A 13,176-nucleotide genomic window follows, 5' to 3' on the forward strand; every position below is an offset into this window, starting at 1 on the left:
TAGCGAGGGATCGAAGGAGAAGGATGCGGGCGATACAGAGCCAAGAGGAAAGTGCTAGTGGTCCTGGGGTTGCAGAGGATGGGGATCAAAAGGTGCTCCAACGGAATTCCTCTCTTCAAATACTGAGTGGGTATTGAGGGAGGATGACTAGTAAAGAATGACCTATTTGGAATATTAATAAATGACCTCAATTGATCGTAGCAATAAAATTGTACATGAAGGATAATAAGAACTACGAAAATTTGTGTTCCGTATAGATTATTATTAAATACAACTACTTTCGTTTATTATACATTCATAGTGTACATTTACAATTTGATTGTAAAATTCACTTCTAATCCCTTCTTGATTAAACACAGAAAATTTTTACAAATTATGATCTTTTTCTTATGATTATATCTTTGTAAGCATCTTAAGTCACTTAAAACTGAATCATCACTGCATTAAAGTCTCTAGTGAAAATTTTACGCAGCCAAATCATATACATACAATTCGAAGAACATTCAATCCAAGATCGAAAATCTCTTCCTATATTTAAGTAGCCATATGAAAAGCTTGGAGTCTCATTAAAGTGGAAATTGGCATAGTGGTTGTTAAAAGTATGAAAGAATTCATCGATATTGCAACAAATTACGGTAAAAAAATTCGGGCTTTTTCAAAAGAGGTTAAATTCTAATTAGCCGATGTAAAAATGAGGTGCCAAACCAGACCTAAATAACAGGGGATTTTTGCAATACGCTTGTGAACAGACTGACACCGTCTAAAAAGTTGCCAAAGTATTGCAAAGAAACGCACTTTATATGTATTTTCACATCCCATTATAGTCTCGCACAACCTACGTCACAGGATATATGGAAAGACCCAAGCATTTGTAATGGAAAGCAATAAAATCCACTTGGCCTTATTGGCGATCGAGTTGATTTTCAGGCATTAGGTCACTCGGAATTCGTTTGATGAAAAGATATGTTCACTCAGGGCTATTCAGAACAGCTATGATGAGGTCACTTGGTGAGTCAATGATGGCAATTCTTCGTCCTCTTCTGTAGATACGTAATGGCCGCAGACATTGGCATTATGGTAACATGCATGAGGGTCTTAACACCCTCAGTGAACTCGCGAAGGAAATGGCTGGCTCTTTGCCTTTATGCTTCCAACCAATGAGGCCACTATTCCACTCCATGTGAGCTTTTACGCATAACCATCCAATCCTTTTCTCGAATACTATACGATACTACTTGATGTTGCCACATTCGTATGCAGTAGCAGTTAATGCTACCTTTTTCTAACTACATATTCTCATTTTCATCTAGCTATCATTTGAATTCTAAGTACTTGAATCCTTCTGATAATTTGCAAAAAGAGTCTTAATTTTTTTCGTCTAGTGATGTAAATGCCAAAAGTAAACTCAATAAGAGGATGTAAGTTCTTAATAAGATTAGTTGGAAATTGAGCGTATTACAATTAAACAAATTGCAAATAAAAATTTGGCTACTTCTTTCAACTTATTTTTGTCGGGATGTTAAAATGTAAACTTGACATTAGGTATTTCAATGCAATTATATAATAAGGCGAAATAATTGTGAACATCATAGAGACTCATTCTAAAAATAACTCCTCCAAATAGAGTTTCCTGGAATGTTGCCTTCATTTTTTGTAGAAGTAATTTAACGGTTTAGACATTAAATATGAATCAAGCTCCTAGAGATTTCAATACAATTAATATTAAAATGTCTTCAATATAATTAATATTATATTGCGATGTCTAAGAGTTATAATTCAATAAATATTATATATAATTAAATTTAAAATAATACGCTAAGACAAAGTTTCATCGTGTTTTTCTTTTAAATCTTTGGCTGTGAATAAGGCCGTAGAAATGTTCCCAGTCTTCACATTTCCTGAATAACTACGTTCTTAGAAGTAACACATGATAAGAACTACTAAATTCAACTGTGACAAAGCTCAATTCAGCATAAGAATGATCGTAGGCTTTCCCGGCGTATAGAATTGTGGAAGGTTACACGGAATTTCCACCGGGTCAGGTTCTCCAACTCCATCTCGTTGGAGAGTCGGCCAAAACGTCGGCCGAGATGGAGTTGGAGAACCTGACCCGGTGGAAATCCCGTGTAACCTTCCTCAACTCAATTCAGCATACTTATGCAATCTTTATACAATCTTTTTTACTCATATCCCGAATCGTCCGTAAAATTATTGGAAAGAATAATTCTCACTTGTATACACCACTTAAATGATGCGAAAATGCCTACTATAACGGCTGGAATTCTTTAATACTTATGTGAGTACTTACCTCTTACAAGACTAGTATGATGGATTATAAGCTGAAGAGAGGATCGTAGACACGCAATTTGCCTTCACTGAACGTCCAGAGTCCGTTCCATGCACTGAAACCCTTGCACCATAACAATTACGTTGATAAGCCTCGGGGCAACTGACGAAGAAAAATAAACGTGAGAGTGCCCTAAGACACGAGCGCTGGGAGTATTCATCAAGAAGCCTCTCCCCCGAAAGTAAAAGGAAAAAGAGGCGCCTGAGAGATACAGAAGGAGATAAGAGAATGGACGTGAGTGTAAATAGATGCTGGAGAAGAAGAGGATCCGTAAAGGAGCGAAAGGCCACTGGAAGAAAAAAAGCAGAAAGGCATAAACGCCTATACGCGTCCTTCTCACTTTCTAAGCAGTCCATTTTTCGCTTTTCAGGCATTAAGTAATCATGAGGACATGAAGGAGAATATTCAACGAGTGTGGAGAGGGCAAGAACCTTGAGTAACACTGAGAAGGGCGCTTTGAACACCTCTCTTGTCGCAATGCCTTACGTCAGAGGTCAAAGGGTTTGAATAAGATGCAGGGTGTTTACTAGAGATCGCCAGATTAAAGAGGGACACCCAGAAACATTTTCCTTGGCCGATGAAGCGATATGACGGAGATGAAATTTTTTACGTATCGCGAGGTGATGGTTATGATGAGCAATGAGCAATGCCAACACTGTCGAGAGAGCAAGACAAGACAAGAGCAGCACTTCAAACTGATCCAGGATTAATCTAAAGAGGGATTATTCATATTTTGGTCAGCACTTTCTTGCCTCATAATAGATTCAAAGGTAACTCTCCCAAAATCTTTACAGCTTTCATTAGAGACGAGAAGCGCCATATCTTTCCTTAGAAATCATGCTCATATAAACGAGGTTTTTACTAAGGTAAACATTATTTTGGTGCCATTTTTTTAGGGCAATGTGCCTCGGCCGAGAGTTGAAATGATTAAAGGAAGAGCTTTCAGCTCGTTTTCTCATATCAATGTATGATTGGGATCAGCAAAGAGATTTAGCCCAAAATAATATTGACTCAACATGAACGAAACCTTATGATAGAATTTCATATGTGAGCCAATTATATGTCTTATTAGGGAAATGGTTATTGAAAAATGGTTTTATTTATGACAAGAAAATTATGCTCAAAAGAGGGCTTGGCAATGACCATCAAAATAGCCTTCCACCACCTCCATTTCATTAATCCAATATGGTATTGAGAAGTGAAATTATCATGAGCAATTTACAAGGTTTTACAAATTACAATCAATAAAACTGATGAAAGCCAAACAACATTTTTTTCAAACAGAAGCTTCTAAACTTCAAATACAGCCAATTATCAAATAAAAAAGGTGATTTGATGATAAAAAAAGCCCCGATAAAAATTACGTCAGTAAATGGATCCCTGTGCTCACTAATGGCTGACTTTTTTCAAACAGTAGCTTCTAAACTTCAAATACAGCCAATTATCGGAGAAAAAAGGGAAATACTAATTAAAATTAATTCCAGTAAAAATTACGTTGCAAAATGGATCCCTGTCCCCCCTAATGGCCTATTTTTCTCAAATAGAAGCTTCTAACCTTCAAATACAGCAAATTGTTGAATAAAAATGGGATCTGATGATTAAAAATAATCCTGATAAAATTAACGTTACAAAATGGTTCCCTGTGACCCCTAATGGCTCTCCCTCACGCTCGCACCCTAAAGGACCAAGGGTGACCAAGGAGTGCGTGCAAATGAAGGTGAAAATGGAAGGAGCGGGGAAGAGCGGAGGAGTGGCGAATACGACCACTCTGTATCATTCCCCACGGGGGAAAAGATAACAACGTGCCATTTTTGGAGAATAAAGCTTATAACGAAAAGCTCAAATACAATGTGAATGGAGGGCGAAAATGGTGGTTTACCGGTGCTGAAAACCAGACTGACGCAGCATTAACACGAGATCTGAAAGGGAAAGGAAAGAAGATATCGTTAGTTCATAAAAGTACCGAAAACATAAAGCCTTCACGCAACCTTAAGTGAGATTAATATATTTAGTGCCACTTAGCTAATAATGAAAGGAGTGACCTTGAAGCTTGCTTGAACTCTAACGAGGTTGATAAATGCTGACGCGGCATTAAGACATGATTGGAATATGCGAATGCAATATGGCCTTGTATGGCGTTCTTTATTCATACTGCCACGTATGTTGACTGATGCACAATTCGTTAAATTGATCGCTGCACAAGCCAAGATGAATATAGCCTGATTTTTTATTTATATTGTAATGTATCAGCATTGTTTTATATTTATTTATCCTCGGTATTCCCAATTTGGTTTCATATTAACTATGGATGGATAAAATTATTGTCCTATAATAAATTCTACGCGTATTTTTCTTTTCGTAGAGTGTTTTGCAGTTCTATATTTTAATTCGATCTTTACATGATAGATAGGGGCTGACGCAGTTAGGAATTTTCACATGCTCAATGATAAAAGCATTTTTTCATATGCTTTTATCATTGAGCAAGGAATCAAATTGCGTGCTCGCAAAAATTCTAGCTCATGCGTGTCACTCTTGCTTTACCTCTCTGCCTGCCACTCTTGAGTGGCAGGTAGAGAATTATGTTCATATTAATCGATTTCATATCTACTGTTACAGTTCGTTCATGTTAATTTTTATCTGTAATTTCTTTCCCAATATTATTTTTCATAATCAAGCTACTAATCAGTATCAATTATTTTTATTTGTCAAGATTTCATGAGGTTTGTAGTCATAAGTAGCTGTATAGGACGTAGTAAAAAAACATAAACACGTACTACCGCGATTCAAAATTTGGGTATTCTCGATTTTGGAAACAAAAATAACGCATAGAGGGTTGATCGATGAGAAAATGTGCGGGAAAGAGGTAGAACTACCAAGTATTAAAAGGATGTGGCATGCATATTCACTACCTGTGACTTTAAATGGTCCTCCAGGTTACACTCGGAGGCACAAATTCATTGCCTTCCGCGCTAAGCATCTAAAAGCTGGAATCCAAAATCTCTGACGCATTGATATTAATAATTGTGAGCCAGTTTGTAACAATCTGAAGTGCTCGACTTTTCAGATTAATATAGTGAAATGATGTATCTACCATAGGCATAGGCGCCGACTCCATGGGGCCTGAGGGGGCTCGAGCCCCCTCAATAATTCGTTTGGGGGGGCGGAGCCCCCCCAATAATTCAAGAAATTAATTAAGTTATGTTATGCTTTGTAAAATCACAAAAATATGTTGGTATTTTTTATTTTCCTTGTTTGACGATAGTTACCTTTTAAAATAAATTCAGTGATGATATAAAACAAATAATTATTACGGTATTAAACAGGTTAACTGAAAAAAGTGGTGTGAATCGTAATAGTGTTTCGGGGCTGTGACACACTTTGAACTTTTCCCGGTGCGTGAACCTTCGGGTACAAACTGGCGGGCCAAGAGGGATGTAAGCTGCCTCCCGGTTGATTTAAATGGAAGAATGACTAATTTTATAAGAATGGAAGAATGACATAAAAAATGTGTCAGGCTTGTAGAGTTTACCGAAGTGTCGAGTTATTGAGAGTCGAGTTTTCGGGGTTCTAATATTGATCATATGACCCCTCGAAAAGGGTTTTAAAAAACTTTAAAACTCACTATTTTTCATCTAACATTTAGAAAATTTCCCGAGGCAAGACCCGCGGTATGGGCCCCCCCAATATTTTTTATAAGTCGGCGCCCCTGACCATAGGTAAGTAACGTTGTAGAATAAAGATGACCATTTTTAATATCTGTATTGATCAATAAGGAACAACAGTACGTTCATATGTTCTGCTGAGATATTTTCCTTACGTTGACTAAGTTATTTACTTCCTTATAGTAGTGCATAAAGCTCGGTTATTTTGTTGAACTGTTGAATTCAGTCATTTAGTTCAGGATAAGCTGATAAAAGCAACACAACTTTATGGATTACATCAGTGGATCAATTCATTTTAAAATGCCCACAAGGATTTCGATTCATTAATCCATTTGGGAAAAAATCCAGAAATTGTAAGGTCATAAGCTGTTATTCTGCGTGAAATTAGATTGGCAAGTTTACCTTATAATGGCAGATTCCTCCAACCGGCATTACATGTGATACCTTGAATAATGAATACTTGGTTGTCGACGAAGGTTTTCCATCTGGATGAGATTCATAGCAACTATGTTAATACTGATGTGGAGTAGGTCCACAAAATATTTACGTAATTTTGGATTGGAAGCTACTACAGCCTAACCATACTACCTTGGAAGGACTTGCAAGGATTAAAGCTACGCATAATTCAAGACGTGATAGTGCTACTCTTAGAACTGGATCAACTTTAGATTTAGAAGACAAAGATACCCTTGTGATGAATTGAACGAAGCAAAAAAATTACCAGCAGATTTAACAACGAAGGAGCAAAGGGGCATAATGATGTATGGATCTAAGACCTCGCAAGTATCCAATATGTTTACTAAGAATATAGAATGATATCTTGGGAAAACAAAACGTTGTACGTCAGATTGAGAAAGAAATGTCGTTCTAACCTACGCATTTACATTATCCGTGTACAACTGCCTTCAGGGCGTGTGGACATTTATTAATCTTTGCTAGATGGACAAGGAAAAAGGTGAATGGACGGCCCCAAATGAGTAACGTAGGACAGACCAAAAAGGATGTTTAAGAGAAGAAATACGTCGCTATGAATAGGCTAGCGGATAGAAGAGAGGAATGGAGAGCTGCGTCAAACCAATAGAAGGATTGTTGGCTTACGATAAATATTGCGATAAGATCTGAGAAGAAATGTAATTTTTTCTAACTCAAACTGATATTCAATTTCTTGAAAGAAAGACAGATTGTGAAATAAAATGAAATATCTGTGCCGCACAGACGTTTCATGACTGCCAATCTGCTTCCTTCTCGATTGAAAAAATCTTAAATTAGCAGATTCACGCGCGGGCCATAAATTTGAAAGATGTCTCATTATTTGATAAAATTACACAATATAGGATAGCAAATTCTAATAATTAAATATTCCATTTGGAATAAGACTCTGTACAGGAAACGCAGATGAGAAAGTCTGGACTCATTTCATTATACTAGAAAAACCACTCAGACGTGTTCTACCCTCGTTATTATTACCTGCGAGGGGAGCTGAATATTCCTTTAAAACTATCATTCGACGCGAATGATGAATAATCGACCGATTCGATGAGACCAATGAGAGACAAAATAAGACCCATAACAGAGCAGAAGAGCGGTGGGAGGGGAAAGATGAGGCTGGAGGGAACGAACCAGAGAGTAATGCAATAAGACGCAGCCGAGACAAGTTTGCAAGAAAAAGGGACGGGTCACGCAATCACAGACTCCTTAATGAGAAACTTTTCCGTTGTGAGGGACAGAGAGAGGGAGAGGCAGCCGGTACAGTCGTGTTCTCGGGGGCGGGAAATAGGGAAAGGATAGTCCAATGGGGGACGAGGAAAAAAAAGACAATCGAAATTGAAGCGAGGGCGGGAAAAAAAAGAGAGGGCGCACATAGAGAAGCCTGCTGAAGTGCGCACTGACTCTTCCAATCTCATTCGAAAAGGCGCAGTTGTACTTTCAACACGTGCACACACACACACTCAAAAGAGAAGCAGGAACGGCGCCGGGGACGAAGGCATTTCTTCTTTCCCCGGGATCTTTATTTATCCTCCGCGTTCAATCTAAAGTCACGGGCGGCCTCCATCTTCCCATTTTGCACTTCAAAAGCGATCGCGCGGGGTTCCTCGGATCGGGGAGGCTGTAGGCGGGATGGGGCTCTCTTTCGACGGAGAAAGAAGTTGGGAAATGTTTGAAGGGGATTAATATGCAAATTAATTTGCCAGCGCGGCACTTCCTTTGTCCGCCCTTTCGCCAATAAGAACCCAGCACTCTTCCGACTGGCTGCAGAGGACAGATGGAAACTCCGTAGGAGTTGAACTAAAATCTCCGAGAGTAGTTGTTTGGATTCGATTAGCAGTAGATATATTTTGGAGTTGACAGAGCATGTCGATGTTATAGTGGATGTCACTTGCTGCAGATATGGCCTGAAAATGTGGGCTGTTATTACAAATACAAAAATAATGAACTAAACTTAAAATTTATAATTCAGTAAATTGAAAGAATATGATTATTTTCTACCACAAAAGTAGCTTAAAATATGGGCTGTTTCATTTACGAGTGTTTATCATGCTAAAAATCATGTAGAAAATTTAATCGAAATAGATAATTGGCAAAATAAATAAATCCTCAAAATCTGTATCATAGAAAACTTATAGGCAAAATGTCCCCTCGAAGTTTGATCAGTTGGAAATATTCAAACAATTCTGGCTTACATTGAAGCCAGTAGTAAGTGCTATGATTTCCATACCTAAATATTAATGTCTGTATAATCATCTATCACATAGTAGATTCATCGTGAAATTAGGCATAGAAATTATAAGTTATTTGGCTTCGAACTAACCGACACAAAACAATAAAATAAATCCCGGTATTTAATTACTACAATTTAACTATTTTCCATTTATTTTACAATAAAATTTAACAAAAACCAGAAATAAATAACGGCCTTGAATTTAGCGTGGAATATCACTCAAAAATGAAAAAAAACTCATCAAAATATTCTCTGATTTTTTAAACTTGTAATTTTCATTATTCTCTCTTGATAGGTGTCATTTCTATGTGCAAATGAGGGAAGATCAGTTGCATGTTGTACGATGCTGATATGCAACATAAGAGTGTTCAAAAATGTATACAACGCATTCTTTTATTCCATTTCGTTGTGATTAAATTATGCAGGCCAAACGCTTAGCGTGCAGTTCCTTCATTATGTCTAACATACTAATCTTCACGAAATTCTTTAAGGTTTTTTCATCTTACGAGCAATTGGTCGGGTTGTACAAATCAAAGGAATTAATTGGTAGGTATTTGCTTAAAGGAGAAAAAATTGTGGTTTTACGAAAAGATGGAATTCAAAGTTATGTTTTAATCTAATCGCGTTTCCTATTCACCATGGCTAATTGAAATGGCTTATGTAAAATAAAATTTGTACTAAAGTTTGCTTGAAATTTGCCTATATTTGTAAAGGTATAACTTTACTTTTGGCATTTATATACATCTTATTTCTTTTTCCGTGCACTAAAGATAGTTCCAACTAGTATAATGTGACTGTAACGAGAGAGGTAAACAGGAGTCATTTTTTTATTTACATACCACAAATTCAATCACACCTTAAGAGAACGTCAAATAATAATAATAGGAACAATGACCCCATGAAAGTTGTTACCTTTCTTTGTTATCTTTCTTTCTTTCTTGAAAGGAAAGGAAATAAACCATTGCCTTTCAAGTAGAAAGAAGTTGTAAACTCACGAAGGAATGCAACCACGAAACTCGGAGAATGACCTTTCTTTCTTAGACAAGATTTGAAAAAAAACTGTAAAAAACGATTAAAATCTGAAAAGTTGAACTTGAGCAAAAGTTAGTTTAATATCGAATATCAATAACATGCTTTCTTAAAATTTATTATTAATTCTTTAATTATAATTAATTCTTTCCAGTGAGTTATCAATGTTAGAAGTTGTACGGCTTTGTTAAATTTCAATTAAACTTGTTCACCCTATGAAATAGTTTATCTCTTATGAAAAAGACGACACAGATATTTACATAATTTCACATTTCAAGAATCTTTAATTACATCCTGTTCAATTTTTCTTTCTAAAAATTTTGTAAAATAGGCTGGAATTAAAGCACAGAATTATTTCTACGACGATCATAATTATGCAACGTAGGACGAAGACTTTTTTTTATACGAATTTCGTCAAGGACAATCCTAGTAATCAATTCCTGTATAAGACATTGATAAAAAATTTCACGAGTATTAGTAAAAGAATTAATTGAGATATAAACTCAGACTTCAAAATGATAAAATGAATTAACACTCATCAAACCTACCAGCAGATCTCTGTGCAGAGGAGAAAATGAGGACTTGGAAAAAGAAAATCCATTGAGGGTAAAAAAGCCTCAAAAATCTGAAACATGCTGACTTTCGCCTTGTTCAGTTAATAGAGACTATGGACGGTGGAATTTGAAATGAGTCTGGGAATGGCGCAAAAAGAATCGGCAGCGAGATTAAATGTGATGTGCACCGGCTATATGCAAAGAGCTCAAGGGATGGCATTAATTGCTAGCATGAAGACAGAGAGCTAAAAAAATAAAAATGAACGATGGCGGTAAAAATAAATAAAAGAACACTCCAGAAAGAGATAATTAACAAGAAAGTACTCATAAGCATCTATTTGCACGTGAGGGGAGGGGCCTCGTCCGTAAAAACAGAGCCTTTTCAAGACGGAAGACTGCGCCAGTTAGCAAACTAATGACGGAAAACGTTGAAAAGGCACCTCGGGAAAATAGAATTCGCGAAAAGAAATGCACGGTGGGAAAAATGGGTGGGGTTGGTGTGCGGGAAAGGATTGAGCGGGGAATTGGCGAAGGCAAACCTTTGCGACGGAATGGGAAGGTTGGGAGTGGGGAGAGGTTCGGGGACTCGGTAACGAGTCGCCGGGAGAGGGGGTTAAAATACTGGAACCGCGCGCTCGCGCCGCCTTCAAAAATTAATGCAGAGTCGGGGGGCAAAGCAAAAGAGAAGAACAATGAGATAGCATGGAGCCGGGGACAATGAGAGGATGAGGCAAACAAGGGAAGTTTGGGGAGAAAGGGCGGGCCGAGGGAAAGGAACGCCATGACGACTCGAGGGGAGTGGGGGATAGGGGAAATCCCTTCTTCTTTGAGAAACGTGGAGAAAAAACAAAAGATGAACCCAGAGTGGGGGGAGTGAAGGGGTCTCGTGAGATCATGCGATGCGGATGAAGGCGCCGCATCCCTTTTTGATAACCGTCTCCTCTACTCCACCGCGTTAGAATAAGTACATTAATAAGTACTTAACATTTGTGTAAAAATCTTATAAATCCTAGCATTGGGTTACTGCAGTTCTCGATTTCAATGATTGTAAGTTGATGCCATCCTCTCTACTTAATCTCGCATTTGAATTCATTTCGCTGAACGAACTTTGAACCAATTGGGCAACAATTTCAATCAAAATGGGGTTGTGATAATTAGATTTTTTAACTTTTAAACCACGGTATATCAACACGTTTATTTTTTTCGTTCAATGCATCTGACATGTTTTACTATTCTGATTTATTTAAAGCATCAAATTATCAGTGATTCAAACAAAATTTTGATAAGTTTGGGGAGCGCCTGACCAGGACTAATCCCCAGGCTTGTGGAGATCATACATTTACAGTAGGGGGTAGTTCTGGTGTAATTCTGGGTCTATTTTAGGGGCTTTTGAAGACTTCAACCGGTATTTTTCGATCAGCAGCCACGTGCCATAACCTCTAGGCTACCATGCTATTTCAATTTTCTTGTTGTGCTTGTTTACCAGAAAATTTTTGATTTTACCATCACTATTCACTTCTATTCAAAGTGATTTTGCTAACTAAGAACGACTCAGTAACCTCAAGAGGAAATTCCTCCAGTGGGTTCGCTCCCTTTTAATCCCTGCGATAAATAGATTAAACGCATATTTTCAGCAAATATTTGAACACCAGATGCATATTGTTTACTCACGTAGCCTTCATTGAGAAATTTCAAGTTAAATTATCATAAAATACCAACGTTTTGCAATAAATGCTACGTATAAACATCTAAATTATATCGTTACCAGTAGAAAAGAAATTGTCTCCTCGGCCAAATTGATGCATATCTGAAAAGAACAATGAAAAACAGACGTCCATTTAATGGAAATATAAATATCCGAATAGGTACTCATACCATTATTTTCCATAACATTTGCGGGAAAAACACGAAATATACATACTATGGTATCTCAGTCATCCCAAGCCAACGATTCCCACAACGGCCGAAGCGAAGTTTAAGGACCCTCGGGAGGATGAGTGACCTCTCTTTGCTATCGGTGGAGGCCCAAATTGCGTCCCAGATAATCCTCCGAAGCTCATTGATTTGAGTTCGTAGCTCAATGATTTTAGGAGAATTAACTTTCTTTGAATGCTAATTAAAGTGTAGTTGTCAATAGTAATGGCTCTCGGAAGGCTGCTTTAAAGTCATTACAATGTACATAGCTTAGGTTTTAGACATTTTTCACAAAGTTCAACATTTATTTACATTTCTAGAGTATATTTAGAATTATTAAACTATTATCCCAACTCTGCGGCTAACTTTAAAAGTCGTCAAACTTATTTACTTTACTTTTGCTTGCAATATGTTCCCTGATCATATAATGAGCTGGAGAAAATATGAATTCACGACGTGTTTCGGCTTGCCTCATCTCTTCAAAGGTGATCTCGGTATGATCGAAGGATATTTTTTAATGATAAAAATAATTATATCCTTTTGTATAGAAGGACGTGCTTCATTTTATGATACGGCGATCTTTGATTTTTGAAAAAAAAGTTTTGGTGAATACTCCTAGGATGTGCATCAAGAATGTGGCTAGAATAAGAGCAATCTAATCGAGTGAAACCAAGAACCACAACGAACAAAATAAACGCAGGGAAAACCTGAAAACAGCTATCCTTAACCCTTTTCCGTGCGATTTCAAACCTTTCCCCCCCACCTGTCCCCACCTCCTCCACACCTCGCTGCAAAGCCCTTAACCTTTCGACCTTTCCTCCTCTCACGAGGTCTTCATAAAAGAATTATTCCTCTCTGGGAGCAGCAGCGCCTCCCCCGTTGAAGAGGAGAAGAGAAAGATGGTGTGCATAAGGGAGTAAGAGGGCTTAAGGGCTTGAGAGAAGAGAAGGC

Source organism: Ischnura elegans, chromosome 2 (assembly GCF_921293095.1).
Source record: "Ischnura elegans chromosome 2, ioIscEleg1.1, whole genome shotgun sequence".
NCBI lineage: Eukaryota > Metazoa > Arthropoda > Insecta > Odonata > Coenagrionidae > Ischnura > Ischnura elegans.